Below are 18,383 nucleotides of genomic sequence, written 5' to 3'. Positions count from 1 at the left end.
TTTGTTTCCATCCATTCCCATGCCGGGGAGGTCTGGTAATAGAAATCAGATTGTTACCGATATTGTGGTGTAAATTCTCTAGGTGGAAAAGGAGGTTCTTGAAGAAGGGTGGAGAATTCTGGAAAGTGTCTCCGTATAATAACTTAATCCAGAAGTCCAGGGATAATGGCAGATGGCACTAGCTGGTTTTCCTCTCCGATATTAATGGACACCGGTACTCAAGGGTAGATCTTGTTATCTCCATGTACACAGGTGACTCTGACTATGATTGCATGTTCTAGATCTGTCGGGGTGATTAAATCGGCTACTATGGCTGTTTGGTTACTGCCCAAATCAATTCATGCTTTCACTACTTTGCCATTTATCAGAGCTCTCTCATATGTAAACTCAACTGAGGATTGGCATAAACATATGCTAAAGGTTTCTAGATCTTCCTCTTGTTCTTCCCATTCCTCTCCTCTAAGGCATCCTAGTTCCATAGGCTACTCCTTTTGATTTTTGGGACAATGTTGCGCCAAATGACCTGACTCCCTACATGAGAAGTAAATGGGTGGTGATGGTTTAATCCCTCTGGGTTCTTATCTTCTTAGCTCTTCCTTTCCCTTAATATTATTATTTTTTTTTCTACCCTCTCTTTTAGGATCCACTCTCGGGTTTTAGAGTCCCCCTCGTTCTAATGTGAGGTTTTGTGAGCAGTAGGTTGGTTTTTGATCTTTTCTGTCTTCATTTTTATGTAAATAATGGACATTTTTACTGCATCTGAATGGTTTTGGGCAGTCTCGATAGCCATGTTAAGGATGGGCCGATTTAATTGCAATACGGCTTTCTGTAGAAAAGGCGGTAACGAGTTGGTAAACTGTTGCAAGATGATCATTTCTATTACCTCCTTAAGAGTTTTATTGCCGATACAGAGGGAAACAGTGTTTTTAATTTGTGCCCCTACTTCGAGGGGGGGTCTCGCCAGGGTTTAATCTGATGGACCTTAGTTTTTGTCGGTAAGAATTATTGGTCTGGCCTACTCTTTTAAGGAGTCCATCCTTGACGAAAATGAAGGTAGCTCCCAAGGCAAGATTAAGTTACTGGCAAGAGGTCTGTAGCTCACCTTTTAATAGAGGTCCCAGGCAATGTTCCCTCTAAGCTGTGCGCATGTGCGCTTGCCCAGCTTCCTTCTGGGTGCCGCTCAGGTTTTTAGCAGCGCACACAGACAATTTTCACCTATTCAAAAACGTAATAAGGCACAAGACACAGCAATTACCTGACATTTTGTTCTTCTTAAAATAACTAACTAGTCTTGATATTCTGCTCATTTGCATTACCCTACTTGCAAGGATGATCGTAAACCCCTAAAATCCCTAACAGAATATACACACACGCACGAGGTTAAAAACTCATATGAATCTAACCAAGATGCACACATTAACCAAATAATATTCCCTCCCCACCCATGTCTTCTAAACATGACTCTACCACGCTTTTACCTTCTGCCCCAGAACACATTTAGATACTACCAGACGACCTTAACTCTTCCTCTCTTGGTTTTGCAAAAGGTTACACATACATCCACTTGTTTTATGTTTGTTGCAACATGTATAAAGTTCATGCACCAGAATTTCTGTTACTCATGGTGCCTTAGCAAAGCGTCACCCACAGTATTGCTCTTCTTTGTACAAGTGCTTTGAAGCAGTTCCCTTGCAATTTAACGCATTATAAAACAAAAATATTAATTTGCCTGGTAATGATTTTGAGAACAAATGTGATGCTCAGCGTCTCCTACAGCATTGCTAACATTACCCTATAAGTGGAGAGCAACATTGCAATATAACTAACTTGGCCTACAAGGGATAATGGGTATGGACTATGCCTGGCATTGCTCGTCTGTAGTATCAGGGCGCTGGATATTCAGACAGTAGAATGTTTTTCATACAATCTGCATCCATTCCAGGGTTTCAGAATTCCATTGGGCGTAGACCTTCACACATTATATGATAACTCGCTACATACAAAAACGGTTTCACTGAGCACTTGTGTAATCCTACACAATGATATAAGGGTGTGATATGTTGCAAACATTCTTATAAGCATTGCAAAATAATTGTGTACATATAGAGTCATGACATTCTTAAAATGCACATAAAACCATGGTGAGGCAGTAAATATTCCTTGTTTGCAACGTATTGTGTGTCTGCAAACATCCCAGTGAGTGTTTACTGCTACAATCCCTCACCTTTTACAGTGCTCTATCAACTAGTGTTGGAGGCTAGCACATGGGTCGGGGGAAGTGTATGGATGGAAGAGCACAGGTCAACACTCCTTGCGGGTGATGAACAAAGCAGCACATTTCAAAAACCAAATCGGATATTTCGGCCATGCAGTGAAGGAAATGTGTTAGTTTGCTAAAGGATAGGAAATTCTAGTACCATTCTAGAGAACAGAACCTTCTTTTTCTATGCTCGGCTACTGAGGGCGTTTCAATATAACCATGTGCTCTGTGTGTATTGTTTCTAGCAGCTCACTGTATCTTACTTAACTGATAAAGAATTACACAAGAGGGATCCCTAGTTGCAGAAGAAGGCACTCAATCTGCCGTATCTCTGAGAATTGATGCTATTAACTTAAAAGGCATATATGTGTAATTTTCTTCAACAGGGCTCCATAGTAAACCTCAATAAGGCTCTTGTTTAATTTTGTCAAGGCTGTTGTGCGGAAGGGTGAGCAAAACTATAGACTATTATGCACCCTGTCATTTTACTTCCTATGTCAGGGTTACAGGGAAGGCTCTAATCCGATTTTTCTCCCTACTTGGAGTCAAATTATTTTTCATGTAGGGAAAAAGTAATTCGCTTTGCCAATAGAGATACTTTATGCTTACTAAAATTCCTCTTGTGATCGTCTATTATTGTTATTAGAGTTCCTTCCTATGCCACGGCTCTGCTGGTCACTAATTTGAAAACATACCAGTGGAGCTTTGTGGGTTGAATCAGGGTGGGTATGCTGTTTTTGTTAGGCACATTTTCCTTTTTTGGGGGAATAGAAAAATGATGGTGTATGTCTCTTAGCTGTAAGGCTGGTATTAGCACAACTCACAGGACAACGTAATGTGGATAGTAAGCAGAGGCACAGGAATTTGTTATCATATTCTGAAGTGCAGCTATTCTGATGCAATTATCGTCCTTACACACATTATTATAGCCATGTTCTCCTGGCCCTTAATTACTTCATTAAAGTGGCACTTGAAATCCTATTGGCACTTTTCTTTGACACATTGCTTTTAAGCAATAGAACCTGTGGAGGTGGGGCATTACCGGCGATAGAAGCCCAAGCAAAGCAAGGGCTTTAATGTAGCCCTGGGGGCATTACCCGACCAGTAATGCTCCCCTCTCTCCGAGGGTCCTATGCTATTCGTACCCCAGCACATCGTACCAGGGTACTAATAGCAATCTTTCTGTAGTTGTGAAATGGCGCTGTGACCATTTCATGATTCAAGGAAAAAAAATGGCCGCCAGGGATCAGGGACTACATGTAGTCCCTTCTCCCTTTTCACGGTGGCATGACGGGACGCAATGCACCTCACTTGTCGGGTACGTTTTTCCTTGCCGGGTAACGACCCAACTAGGGTCAAACAGATTGATTGTTACAATCTGATTGACCCTCGCCGGGTACTAATTGCCATTAATTCATCTGCAAATGTTGTATGCTGTCTGAATTTTTTGACAGCCACATCAGTTACGATTTGTTTTTTGAAATACACAGGAGTGTTTTTCCAGTAGCACTATGAACACATTTTTCTCTGCACAGAAGTATGTTTGCAAAGTACTGTGGCAGATGTTGAAGTCTTGGCCTGGTTCATAAATACTCTTTATAATCACATGTAAAATTATTTTTTTAGCATATGTGTTGGCAAAAAGTATTTTAAGATGCACCTTTTAAACAGATTTGTAAATAATTGCAGTGACAGGGAAGAGGAAATTCCTTTCTAAAGTCTCTTTGGAGATTGTAGTTCACTAAATCTGCATGCTCACAAAATGGCTTACCTCATTAGTCAGTTCACTAAATCTGCATGCTCACAAAATGGCTTACCTCATTAGTCAGTTCACTAAATCTGCATGCTCACAAAATGGCTTACCTCATTAGTCAATTGCGCACTTGGAAAATAATGTGCGCACGACAGCCAGGCGATTCCGCACATAGAGAAAAATAATTAGAGGTAACATTGGTCCCAGGTAGCATTTATTTAAGTTTTCTCTCCATCCCAGCTGTTCAGCTAATCGCTCAAAATTCAGAAAATAATTCTCTACGTCTTCTCCTTCCTGATAGGGTTGTAATATGCTTTGAGGTAATAGGGGTCTGGCTTGTAATTCAACCAATTTATTAGATTTTCTTGAAGTCTGGCGTCAGCCTGCATCAGCCTGCATCTGATGAGCGGCCAGTTGAGCCATGGCTGTTTCAATATCGGACATGTTTTCAGGAGGGTTGAGGGTTCCACCTGTTGGGGTTTCGGACTCAGAGAATAAAAGGGTCTCAGCCTGGGTTTCGAAGTCGTCTGACCCTCCCAAGCTTGATTTTGATGAGGGGGTTTGTTCCCTAAAAAAAAGGTTCAGGAAAAGGTGAATTTAAGGTGCTAGGTCTAATGACTTTATGGGAGGATCTTATTTTTAAGACCAAAAGGCAAAAAATGAGCAGTGCCGCATAGCAATTTGCTATGCAATTCTGTCGGTTTTCTAATCAAATGGACACTTGTATAGCAAAGCTAGCTATTTAAGTTGTCAATAAAGCACAGCTCGCCCTACATTCCTTTCTTGCCCTCTGTGTAATAGCTACTGCTACCGGCAGAACCTGAAAGAGAGAAGCGCACACAATGATGGGGACTCTGAAAAGGTGCAGATAGCAACAGCAACCAGACTGGCTGCATATCAAAATCTGTAGAGGGAACATGAGTATCCAACTGGAGCATTAGCCATCCCCCTGCTGCCCCTCCATCTCAGTCAGCATTTGTTGAAAAACCTGACACATGATGTGCATGAGTCCTTGCTGAACAAACCTACACATGCACAAGTTATTGAGCAGACTCATCCGAAATGGGCCTGAACAGGCATGTTGTGATATCGCTTGTGAGTGTAATTGTAATCCACCTTAATATTGCCAACAGTGCCTCCTTGGCTCCCTGGTTCAAGGAATTCTTCATGGGGAAAAACACTACACTGAGGTCAGAGTCATACACCCTCCCAGTCTGTACTGTTGAGTGGAACGATCCAAATTGACCATCAGTAAAACATTGGTTATATGCTATTTCTAACCAGTACTAGTATCCACTTGACACCCTTAGACTTATCACAGAGACAGTCTAAGACATCTTTACAGATCCATTACCAAATGGTAGCATAACAGAGGCAAGCCAACTTTATCTGGATTCTAACTGGTCGGACAAGGCACCCTGCAAAAGGCGCCTGGTAAATGCCCACAGGGGAAAATGCCCAATGACCATTACATTATTCCACCTATAACCACATAAGCAGAATTGATATCACAAACTGTCTTGTTCAAATGATCCGTAATGCACTTCGCGCCCCTACAAAATATCTGCAGCAAGAGTTCAGCCATTTCTCTGTCCCCATCCCAATGCGCCAAAGTGTGCACTACACTTAGATGGTGCACTGGAGTTGGCAGGTGTCTCAAAGGAGGAACAGGAAGATTGAGTGCTGGTTACATGAAATGGTGAACAATGTGCCAGGACCAATGTTATGTAATCAATGCATTGCAATCACTGCTGGCAGCACCTCGCGCATTAGGCCCCAGTATCCTTGGTCAGTCCGGAGTAAATGTATGCATTTAGATGCCCTGCATATCACAGTCACTATCATTAGGGGAAGTAATGTAGGACCCAATTAGCTATACGTCTGCAACTGACTGCAAGATGCATTAAGGTATTGCCAATTATTTTCACTCTGGCACAAAGATTATTCACTGAAATCCAACAAGGGAACTGATGGTATCTGCAAAGATTCTAGCAGTGAATTTATTAGCCTGCTGGGCTAGCCAGCAGATTATGATACATTCTCCATGCCGTTAGGGTGAAAATATGGTTCAAATGTATCATATACTGGAAACATGGTGCACAAATGGAAGTTACAATCTGCTAGCCAGCCATAAAAAATAATTCACCATCTCAATGCTATGCATACACATAGCACACATTTCTTACTCGCCAAATGTCACTAACCAATGGCTCGTGGCAAGTCTAAATTTTGTACCATGCTAAGACTGTTTTGCATAGATTCCCCATTTACCAAGGGGGAAAACACAGAAAATCAGCACAAGGTAGGAGCAGCGAAAATATGTATCTACATAGGCAGCGTAACTACCCGCTCTACTTAAATCAGTTATTAACATTTATTCTTATAGGGTAGGAATTCCAATTCTAACATCCTGCTGCAACTAAAAACTAGAGCACTAGTTAACATTAATCTCCTACCATGTACAAAACCAGCCCAACCTTCCTTAACTTCCAAGAATAAAGGTTGGCCTTGTCAGTAGGGGATAGGAACATCTTTCAGTCAGGCATGGTATCAAACATTGAAGACAGACATAAGTGATCACAGTTCAAGGGTGTTTCTTGAACTACAAGGGTTGGTTGAACGCCTATCTAACCCTAAATCTAAGGATGGGAGCAAGCTACAACCATCAAATAATAAATAGCGCAGTCTTAGTGGAGTCTGTCAAAATAAAAGGGCCTATACTAATAAACCTATTGCCAATCCTTATTTCTAAATACAAATGGTGTGGGATAACAAGGTATGCAAAATAAGTCTTCAAGAAAGAATGTCAGGATGGTTGAGAAGTTGGCTTCCCTTCCCCGTGTTTTCAGCACTGGGTAAGGCGGCTTGTGCAAGGTTCGCACACTCTAGCTTCTTGATAACAAGGTAACAGTTCAAACCATAGGCATCAGGGCCTTCCGCCAAAGTCTCTCTCCCCAATGACAGTCCCTTACTGCAGATGGCCTGATGTAACAAACAAAACACACAAGTTCCTTTCCTTTGTTAGGGTTTTCACATTCACAAGTTCACAATTGGTCTTCCTCGTTTGGGCTCAGACCACGTGTAGCCCTTGTTTGGGCTCAGAACCCTTTTCCACAAAGTTAGCAATTGGTCTCCCTTGTTCGGGATTGGACCACTGATCCCCTTCATTCGGGCTAAGATGCTCTTGATAACAGAATCGAAGACTTTCGAATGTGCAATGGGTTTTGCTTAAAGGATTGAACCCATAGACCTGGCCCTTTAAGACAAGGTAACAATACTTAGAGATGGATGGGGATGCAGAAATTACTCATTCATCAATAATCAAACCGGCAACATTCTGTTCTGTTTAATTTGCAATGATCTAAAACAGGGAGGTTGCAACGGACATCATCCAACGTTCGCTCGAGCTCTCGATACATGTGTCAGAAAAAACATAACATTTATAGCCTATATTCATCATCATTGACGTCACACTACGTGGCAAACTACAAAAACCTAATTGGGGATGTGATAGGCTTACAGGGAACATCTACGTAAAAATTCCATACTAACGGGGGTAGTGATTGGGTCTCTAACATCAGGTGGACATCTAAGCCCTCCTCTAGTGCAAGTCATCTTCATCGTCATAAAATACACAATGATTCATTGGTTACACAACCTATAGGGCTCTCTTATACGTGGCCCTCTACAATTGGTTGGCACGCTTGTACCCTTCTGGAATATTTCACATGCTAGCAGCACGCAAGCTACGAACGCAGGTGCTGGGAGGGTTGGCCTGGTCAGGCTTCCCCACCCAATTAGCCCAACATCCATCATCACTCTTGCGGTCTGCCATTCAATTAAGGCTTTGAACTTGGCCTTGTAGAAGCTCTCTGTGCCTGAGAATAAAAGGGAGAGTGGCATGGTCTTATGTTCTGGTTTTGGTGTAGCTCGACCCAAAGCTATTCTCAACTGACCATGTGACTGGAGACCACATTTTCGAGCCCTTCACTGCAAATAATACTATTAAATAATGACCTTTTGGCACTTTCAGTGTTTTTCCATTTCACCTCAAACAGAAGTTTATTTATTTCTCGCGTTCATGTAACTACTTGATGGACAACCAAGCTCACAGTGACCTCGACTCTTCGTGCTGGGCCAGCCAAGCCTTTCTTGAATTTCTCCTTCGCTATTAGCTCTTTTCCAACTGCGCCACACTGAAAACCTTTCCATACACAGGGTTTCAAGCCTTGCTAAAATGCATCGTGGAACATCCAGGTTCTATATACTCCTATGTATATAGATTGGTGCATCGCTGCAATCTATTCACTACGTAGCCAGCCTTAAGATCACTTTGTCTTCTTGCGTTACTGCATGTGTACAAGTGTAAAATGAATTTGCATTTTCTTCAGCGTTTCTTTGCATGAGCATCTTCATCTCGAGCCCGAAATGTTGCTCATCCTTGACACCTCCTCTTCAGATCTTATAGAATGTTTGTTCTTTCGTCTTGTGTCTCTTTTCAGGGTGCATCAGTTCTGCTTCGCATGATGTCACCAATCTTCTTTCTCACTCGATTTCACATTTCTTCCGGCACTCCGTCCAGAAGTGCATTATTTCTTTGTGAATGCATATAAGGTTTTCTTAGTAGATACCTTGTTTCAAGAATTCTTTGTGGTATAGGTATCCTCACTGGTACTGCTCGCAATTTCCGGTTCCCAACATATAGCCAACATGGGGGCGGAGCTCTTTATAGAGGCATTTGGCTCCTCCTCTAAACTCCCCCCTTTGGCCGATTCATCGACCACTCTCTCATCAATCTTCACATCTGGACATCCGAGTCTGAAGAAGTGCTTCTTTGGAACCCATATCTTTGACTCCTTTCAGGTATCCTGCTGATTTCACATGCTCATCAACACTCCAGGTCATAAGCATGCATTGGCCATTGGGACTGCAGTAGATCCATCTTCCCACATTCTTCTTGAGGTTCTTCGGGTACAGGAACTTCGTTCCCTCAGGTGCATGAATGCTGGCCTTCACGTGGTCTCCGATTTCTTCATCTGTCAGTTCTTTAGGTTGGAATCCTGATTCAACATCAATCACAATCTTCATTCCTGCTGCTTTCTTTGCAGTCTTCTTGCATTATGTGATTATTATCCTGATCACACAGAACCCAAACATGATCATCATCAACAGGTCTCCAAGAAACTTGAAAATGTTTGCCATCCATTGTGAAACCCAGGGAAGATCGATGCAAACCAGCTGCCATCAGCAATGCCTTCCACTTCATCTTCCATCTTGACGTGTAGGTTTGTCAACATCGTTATGGCCTCTGTCAAGGTGCCATTCTCGTCATCATGAGAAGATATGAATGAGCAACATGATTCTCCGGTTTTGGCACAAACACTTCCATCCATAGCTGTAATCATGTCCAGGACATATCTATTCTGAAGAGTCATCAGTCGTATGGCTCGCAGGTCCTCCTTGATAGCATTAAATCCCTTTATGGTGGTGTTGATCGTCTGCAGAAGCTTCCATCTGGTTATCTGTAACCATTTTGCATTTGCCATCGCCTGGATTCCTGACATAAAGATTGTAGCAAGAACTGCTGAAGTCTGGCTGAACAACCTGTGTTCATACAGAATAGAATTGAAGGTTTCTATCGATTTAGCTGAGAAATAATTTTCTCTGTTCGATTAAAAAGTCCAGCAGATCTCTTCTTCCTCGGGTGAGCATCTGCTTTTTGAAACTCTCCAATGTTCAGGTCACTCTTTGGAATCACCAGCGCTGGAACATGAACGATCACTATAAAACATATATTTCTCCCCAATCTCTGGGCAACTTCATCTAAGCTCTGGATCCACAGGCCCAGTAATGATCCATTATCACCACTGTCCCGTCTTTCATTCCTGGTACATCAAAGATTCGGCCACACTGTTGATTCTCTCCAACTTTTCTCGTGCCATTGTTTCTGAAACACAGCTCTTCACTAGCCAAAGACACTATCTGTAATGGGTCTCCTCTGTCTTTGACCCATGTCAGAAGCTTTGCAAGCCTCGGCCATAGAGGTTTGCATCCATTTTCCAGTCATTCAATAACTGGCTTGTAATGACCAGTTACTGCTACAGCTCTGCATATGACGGTCTTCTTCCCAGCCATCTGGAGAAAGTAATGTACCACAGATCTGCATCTGGCCTCTTTGCTTGCAGCTTCGAACTTCTTCATCAGTCTTCCCTTGACAGTTGAGTTTCCTGTTTCTCCCATTGGATTCCTGCTCCTTTTTAATGCCAGGTTGTTCATATCTGATCACATGATTTCTGGTGTGTGCTCTTTCTCTTGTCTTTAAGTCTTGAACATAATCTACTGGACCGTGAACTGTTATAAATGGAGTACCGTCACAGTGAGCCTCCCATGGGTTATAAAAAAAATGGAGTATGGCTTTACAGTATTTAGAGTAATAACAGCATTAATGAGAGCTGTTTATTTTGTTTTGTCTCTTCCAGCATTGAACAGAACACCTGTGAATATGTTTTACATTTCCTGCCTGTGGAAGCCGGCCGTTACATCTGAAGTTGGTGCACGCAACGTTGGGTTCCCTGACAAAGTTCTTGTGGATTTTGTGTTAATAGTAGCTGAACGAAACATGTTGGGTTGCGAAGGACACTGTAATTGTTAACAGTGGTTTAAATTAGTTTATTGGATTTGTTAAAGACCTTTTTATTATGAAAGGATCCGCCCATGTTTCTATATGTTTGATAGGCTAGAGTAGCTATTAATTAGATTGGCTATCTACTGTTATCCAAAAATGTCCAAGGGAAGCACAACAGTCTGGCTTTAGTTGGCCAGCTGTGTTCGGATTATGTTTACATTTGGTCCTAACAATCATTGCAGTTTTTGCATTGGACTGCACTTGTCACTTTTTCTGTAATGTATGCAATGTGTATAATGTTTACATGTTTTTATGCTAATTGTGCAAGTTTAATAATAAAATGTAATAATTGGTTAAATGTATTGGTGAGGTTTAATCTAACGCAGTCTGTATTTGTTGTATGAACTGTGTTTACTGTTAGAGTCAAGAAGAGACAACATAAAAAGGTAGTGGGGTTCTTTCGTCATTGAGTCTATACAAGGTTTTGTTTGGGGACGGACCCCACAGCCGTTAAACTTTCATGTGTCTTTTTTTGGTATTCTGGTTGAAAATAATCATCTTCATCTGGAGATGTCCATTCTGTCACCCATACCAAGGATGCCGTTCAGCCCTGGAACGGACCTCTTGTAGGCAGAGTGCAAGGTGAGTAAGGCAATCAGTAAGGCAATGAGCTGTTTGAACTTCTATTTCAATAGGTATGAATATTTTAGACTTACTTATAGCATAAGGCAGGAGTGCACATACAGAGCAATCCTCTGTGCTGATACAACATGTTGTTCCCCAAATGTGCTGTGCTGTCTAAATAATCATTTAATTCATAATCATCCACCCTTGCACTCCTCTTAGGCCTCTTTCCTGTGTAATGGGTGTGTACCCAATGATCATGGAGCAAATCAAAAACCAACCTCCCTACAAAAGGAAGTATAAAAGCACTCGTTACAGGAATAGGTGATTTCTCATGAGCTACTGGAGTGGGGACAATCACATAAGGCCTTGACCTCCTTACGATGTCTAGTTCTGCCAAAGTAACTGGAGTGGGAATGATTAGCAGAACTCCTTCCCTTCTAAACCGCATGAATCAATAGAAACAGAAAAAAGCTAATGGATGCTGAACAGGCATAGATTATGCACCAATATATTAAGCCCTACCATCAATGTCTTTCCACACGTCGTTGACTCTGCTCACTTTCTGGAACTGCAATGTGCTCAATAGACCACATGATTGACTCTAATTACTTTTAAGGAAGAAAAAACTTGTTTTATTCAGGCAATCACTTTAAATAAATGCTCCGGTAGCTGTCAAGTTTGCTCTATGATCTCTGCAAGTAATCAGCTGTTTGCAGGTCAATTTATAGGATCTCGCATAAACACATAAGTGTTGGTGTTTCGCCAAACAAGATAAGGGTGTACTTGAAGCAAATTGTAAAAGATCATGACAAGTAGTTTTTGGGCATCATCGTTAGATAGGACCATCTGCACGTCCAGAAAGATGTTCATGTAATAGTCTAATCTGCTCTAAAATTGCTGCCAATGGTGGTCTAATCGGCGGGCCATATTTAGGATCTTGGACATAGGCACGTATATCAGTGCTCCTCCCAACAAGAGCAGGGTAAACTCCCAGTATAAATATGAAGACAGCAAGAAGTAGTCAGTGTACGTCAACATCAGACAGCACCATGGGCACCTCCAAAGAGACACTCAGTGAGAAACAAGTCGGGGAACTCCTCCCTCTTCCAGTCGTCGAACAGAAAGTCTAGTTTCGGCATTTTTCCCTTTACTTCAGTACTCCATAGTCCGAATGTCTGCAAGCTCCTGTGGCTTAAGAACAGTAGCTTTTTCACTCCTTGCTATAGCAACTACAAAGAGTGTTTCAGGGGAGCCACAGTCCAAATGTACACTTTCGCCTATCTACTGGATAGTCTTTGCGGCCTCCTTCCTCGTCATCGATCTAGTCTGCACATGCTGAACTTCTCCTTGACTTGCTTCTGAATGGGTTGGGGGTGTGACGGCCTCTCCAGCATAGACTTTCACATCTCTTAGGTGTATCCAAGCTTGTCTCCCTTGGACCTTGACTGCTGATGGAGTAATATCCTCTACAATGAAAGGGCCGCTAAATCGGGGCTCGTCCGACTTTCTTGTAATGTTCCTTATTAGAACCTGATCTCCAGCAAAGAGTTTTGGTAAACCTAGTCCTTCAGGTCCGGTTGCTGTATGGTTTTCATCTGTGTTCTGAGACTGTCCCCCATCCGCTTGACTTGATCTGAAATGACAGAGATACTAGCCGTCCTACATGTTAAGTACGCACGTAACTAATCTAACAATTCTGCAGTATTTTGGGCATCACCCCTAGTCCTCGATAGAGGAGTCAGAGGCATTCTCATTTGCCTCCCTGTAACTAACTCGTGGGGTGTGAGGTGGTGGTCAGAGCCGGGCTGATTTCTCAATGCATAGCAAGGGGCAGGCAATGCAGCCACCCATTTTTCAGTGGCAGTTTCATCTTGGCTATTCTCTACTTGAGCAGACTGAGTCTCTCACATATCCCGCTTGCAGGTGATAAGCAGAAGAAAACTTGTGTTTAATGCTAAGCAATAAGCTAATCTGTTCAAAGACCTCATTCACAAAATGGGGGCCATTATCTGATCTCAGCACCTCACATACTCCCCAACTAGGAAATACTTCTCGGACTGAAAACTTCGCAGCACAAGTGGCATCAGGATGTGTGCATGGACCAGCTTCAATCCACCTTGAGAAGGGGCACACTACCACTATCATATACCTATATCCGTTACAAACCTGCAGCATGTCAACATAATCGATATGTAAATGCTGAAAAGGACCATTTGGTTGAGGAATTACTCCTCTGACTGTTCGGAATGTGTGCCCAGCAGTAAACCTTTGACATACGATGCAATATACTACATAAAAAGCAAGTTGTTCTAACAGGTTTGGTACAAACCAGTCCTCCACAATGGTTGCTGCGAGGCTCTCCCTAGTAACATGCGCAGGGTAGTGTAGCTGTTCTAACACCACCCTTAATAAGGCTACAGGCATCACCGGTTTACCAGTGCTGTCTTGTCACGACAGTGCTTCAGAGGGGGATAAAGAACACCCTCTCCGCATCCAGTTTTTTCTCTTCCTGTGGAGCTCAACCTTGAACGTCCATTAACTGTGTTCGTGATAAATGATTAAAACTTGCATTCACAACCATTATCACAGCCATTTTCTTTCACATCAGGAGTATTAAAACTAAAAATAACAGAAGAATATGCAACTCTTTTGGCCTCTTTGTCCGTGGATTGGTTTCCGTATGAAATAGTCAGTTCTCTTAGTATGTGCTGCACATTTAACTATCGCGATGGCTACTGGGAGTTGTAGTGCCTTGATAAGCCTATCCAATAATGCAGCGTGTTGCACTGAAGTGGTGTCTGCTCTAAGGTAGTCCCTCCTTTTCAAATGTGCTAGCCCTGCGTGCACGGTTGACCTCACATAGGCGGAGTCACTGGTACCAAGGCTAGTACATCTATATAATATGTTTACAAGATCAGGAAGTATTTCCTCTACAATGGAAGAGGCTAAGGTAATTCTATTTGCGAAACCGGTTAAAGATCCCCGCAAGTGTTGATCGTATCGCCCCATAGCACATAGCCCCTCCGTTTCCAACATGCTAGCCCTGCGTGCACGGTTGACGTCACATAGACGGAGTCACTGGTACCAAGGCTAGTACATATATACAATTTGACAAGATTAGGAAGTATTTCCTCCACAATGGAAGAGGCTAAGGTAATACTATTTGCGAAACCGGTTAAAGATCCATCGCCCCATAGCACTGATTAATTTGGATGCCAAAATGTACTCTACAATTCTTGCGAACAGGTTAGAAGGATTATTGCCCTCTTTTATACAAACGGACCAGTCAGGCTTTTTATTAAATCGACAAACTCATGACATCGGACACACATGCCATATCCTAGAAAAAGTGGAGTAAAAAGAAATTCCAGCGATTCTACTATCATTAGATGCCGAAAAGGCCTTTGACCGGGTTGAGTGGTCGTTCCTTTTTTCAGGTTTTGGGAAAGATGGGATTCGGACATCAATTCATAGCAAAAATCAGAGTAAATTATAAATTCCCAATAGCCCAATTATCGATTAATGGTTAACTTTCCCCACCTATCGCCATTCAGCGAGGGACTAAACAGTACTGCCCCATGTTACCAATACTATATCCCATAGGCTGGGAGCCGTTTTTAGCAAGGCTTAGACAATCAGAAGATATTTAAGGAATTTATTTTGGGAGGATTGAAAGTAACATAATGGCTTATGCAGATGACATGCTGTTAGCAATATCTGAACCGCTAAAAATTGTATTAGCAATACAAGGCGAATTGAAGACATGTAGACGGGTGGCAGGCTTAAAAAGTAAGCTATATAAATCAGAAATGTTAATGTTAAAGGATATTTGTACCGTGCAATATCACCACCGGAGTGGTCCCCTGACGCTCTGGCGGATCTGAAAAGGAAAAGGGGTAGGGGTGAGTTAGTGGGAACAAGCGGGATAAGTGCAAGAGAGCAGTGATGTGCTGTTGGCAGCTTCAGTTCAGTTAACACCGTTCGCTGAACTTGGGCGTGCTTTCTGGTCGGTAGCAGCTGTGTGCTGTTGTGCAAAGCTATGTGTGGTTAGTTTTTTTGTTGCGGTGTAGTGAAGATTGTGCGGTTTGTTGTGCTTTAGGATTGTGGTTGTTTGGTTAGAGTTTGAGCGGTGTATGCAGAGGGGTAAAATTGTTAGTGGGTTGGTTATTGGCCTCGATATCTAAAAGTGATATGTGCTAAATTTCCATGTTCTTTCTAGATGTAGCGCGTGAAAATCTATCACTGCCACAGGAGGCGATATGCGCGCTACGGGCTCTTACACATTTTGGTTGGGCACAAAACCAAATAAAACTGTTGGGAGTTGTTATAACCCCCGATTTAGCTGGCATATACAAAGCTAACTCCCCCACCCGCACCTCCCTACTGAAATCAGTTCAGAACCAACTAATTGAGTCGCCTCTCGATTTCCTGGCTAGGAGTCATTGTGATACAAATGACCTTTCTCCCCAAGATATATTTTTCCAGGCATTACCAATTCGAGTTCCGGACCCATTTTTTAAAACGCTTCGTAAAAAGATCTCAGTTTATGTATCAAATAACAAAACTCCCAGGGTAGCATATGAGGTTTTGACCACTCCCACCAATAATGTCGGTTTGGGTCTACCTAACCTTTATACATTTCATCAAGCTGCTCACCTCCTTATAGTAAGGGACTGGTGGGGCATTGATGCAGAGAAAAGCTGTCTGTAGATGGAACGTCCAGTAGGGGGACCGCAGTTATGTGAATCTCTGTCTTCCTAGAAAAGATTGCCCCCTTAATATTCATAAGAGTTGGATTACGGCCATAGTGGAAAATGTATGGGGTCTAGCGGTGAAACAAAATAAAATTCCCGACATTCCCCTCGCCTTTCATTCCCCTATTCTTTAATCCTAGTTTTCCCCCTGCCCTAGACCCTCTGGCTTTCGCCGAATGGAAACGAGCAGGTTGCGTGATACTACGGGAATATGTTTTTGGGTAGGGATCCTAAATCCCTTGCTCAATGCAAGATCGACCTGGGTTTGAACGAATCAGAACGCTTTCAATACTTCCAGGTATGTCGCTGGATTCTGGCCCCGCCGATTAGGCAGGCAGCACTTAGGGAGTTAACTGTTTTTGAAAAATGTATTTTCACGAATCCTGGGAACACAGCCCTACTATCCAACATATATAGAGTGTCCCCTTAACTCTCTCCCACATTATAGAACAACAACTAACGTTGGGACTATAAATCACGGAACAAGAATAGGAGGGGTTATGGAAGGATATACCTAAATACACCCGCTCAGTCCAGTTGCGGGAAGTTTGGTATAAGCTTCTAACCCAATGGCATTACACACCGGCTTGCTTGCATAACATCAAAGCCTCGTTACCAGATCACTGCTGGAGACAATGTGGAGCACTTGAGGACTGGGGGCATATTTGGTGGAAATGTCCAGTCTTGGCAGGATATTGGGCAGATATTGATAGGAACCTGAAACAAATATTTGGTGTACCAAAATCTAACTCTATGAAGTCTAACCTACTGTTGATTTTTGAACCTAGTATCTGAAAATGGTAGAAACAAAAATGTATAACCTTTGTTGTCCTACAATAATAGCACAGAGATGGAAGTCAAAAGATCCACCGCTTTTTGCCGAATGGTTTTATAGAATCTGGAACTTTGTCGCATTAGAAAAGATCACTTACACGATTCAGGGAGATCAGGTGAAATTCTCACAGGATTGGTCTGAGTTATTTGGATTTTTCCAAACTGACATCAATCTCCGATATTGCCCTCAGCATTGACGTGTTCTTGTCATTCACTGACTCTTTGAAAATCTGCAACCTATGCCATGTAAGGGACTCTGGGGGTTGGGTGTCCGGCGGGGAAATGGGTTGGGGGATGGGGAACGTTTTTGTTGTAAAAAAAATATAATGCCAATAAAGAAAAATAAAACAACAAAAAAAGGAAAGTCTGCAACAGTGAGAACTAAGGCATTACATGCAGATCAAGAAAATCAGTAAAGTCCGGCAACACAACAGGGTGACAGAATATTGAATGTCTTTTACAATGAAGGAAGCCTACAACAGCGCAACCTATTTGGGAGGAAAGGCATCCAATGTGCAGCAGCATCACCATTGTAAAGTCAAAGGAGGGTCAGTGACTGACACCCCTCTGTTTTTTTACCTCCGTGTTATAGTTCTGGAACTAGCAACAGCCTGGTCCAAATTCCTCATTGGTCTCTGCTGAAGAACACAGATAAGAGGGCATGAAGGGGCAGGCTTTTTTCTACCATTAAGGGCGTAGGGGAAAGAAAATTACTCATTTTGCACACATTTGTTGGTTTCTGTCTGTAAGGCATGTAGCTTTCATTATTAAGGACTGGAACAAGAATAAGGAAGAAAGTGTCATTCTGCAATTAATTCACAGCTTATCAGGTAATGTCATTTTCCCACAATGTAATGCACTTTTTCACCATGTAATGTTCAGATTTCAGTTTGCCAAATTCCCAGAGAATTTGAAGAGCTTCAAGGCCAAGACAGTGGAACTTGGGCACTATATAAATGGCAAATAACATAGCATCATGTTAAAAAAAGCATTGCAACATTAAATTATATCTGTTGTAAAATGTTTTTTCTGTAAGTAATGACAATGAAAACTTAAAAGTTCATGCAAATTCAGTATTTGCAGACAGATAATAGACCTGTCTAAATGAATGTACATTTTTTTTGCTGATACTGTGTCTTGAATTTCGATTATTAGGAACCCAATTTCAGTGAGGACATTCCTATAGTACACATACGGTTAAAAAGTATTCTGCAACCTTTGAACTCTTGTATTCATGGGCCATGGTGCCTACTTTAGCAAGGAATTCGCTAAGACATACATGCAGGTCAAATGGCTCCCTACATTAGAGGTTTTATGGCTCCTATAAGGAATGACATTGGTTCCTTCACCATTTCCCAATAGACCTTGGTAGTCTTTCCTTAACTCTTCATTTATTACTTTTATGCTCAATGTCCAAAAGATGATTGAGATCAGTAGAGCCAGGTTAGAGATGTTGTGTTGAGCAATCTCCTTAAGTCACTTAAGCATAAGTTAACTATTTCTAAAACTAGACATGAACATACCCGTCTG

The 18,383-nt window shown here is 42.1% G+C and overlaps 1 protein-coding gene across 1 annotated transcript in view; it reads left to right on the top strand.

The window, feature by feature from the left end:
• Positions 1–18,383, top strand: part of JMY (junction mediating and regulatory protein, p53 cofactor) — a 1,013,065-nt gene that overhangs the window by 912,275 nt on the left and 82,407 nt on the right. The window lies entirely within an intron of this gene.

The sequence above is a fragment of the Ambystoma mexicanum genome, chromosome 6p (assembly GCF_040938575.1).
Source record: "Ambystoma mexicanum isolate Mex_15411 chromosome 6p, UKY_AmexF1_1, whole genome shotgun sequence".
NCBI classification, from domain to species: domain Eukaryota; kingdom Metazoa; phylum Chordata; class Amphibia; order Caudata; family Ambystomatidae; genus Ambystoma; species Ambystoma mexicanum.
Note: the sequence above shows the minus strand (reverse complement) of the source record. Positions and strands in the feature narration are given on the sequence as shown.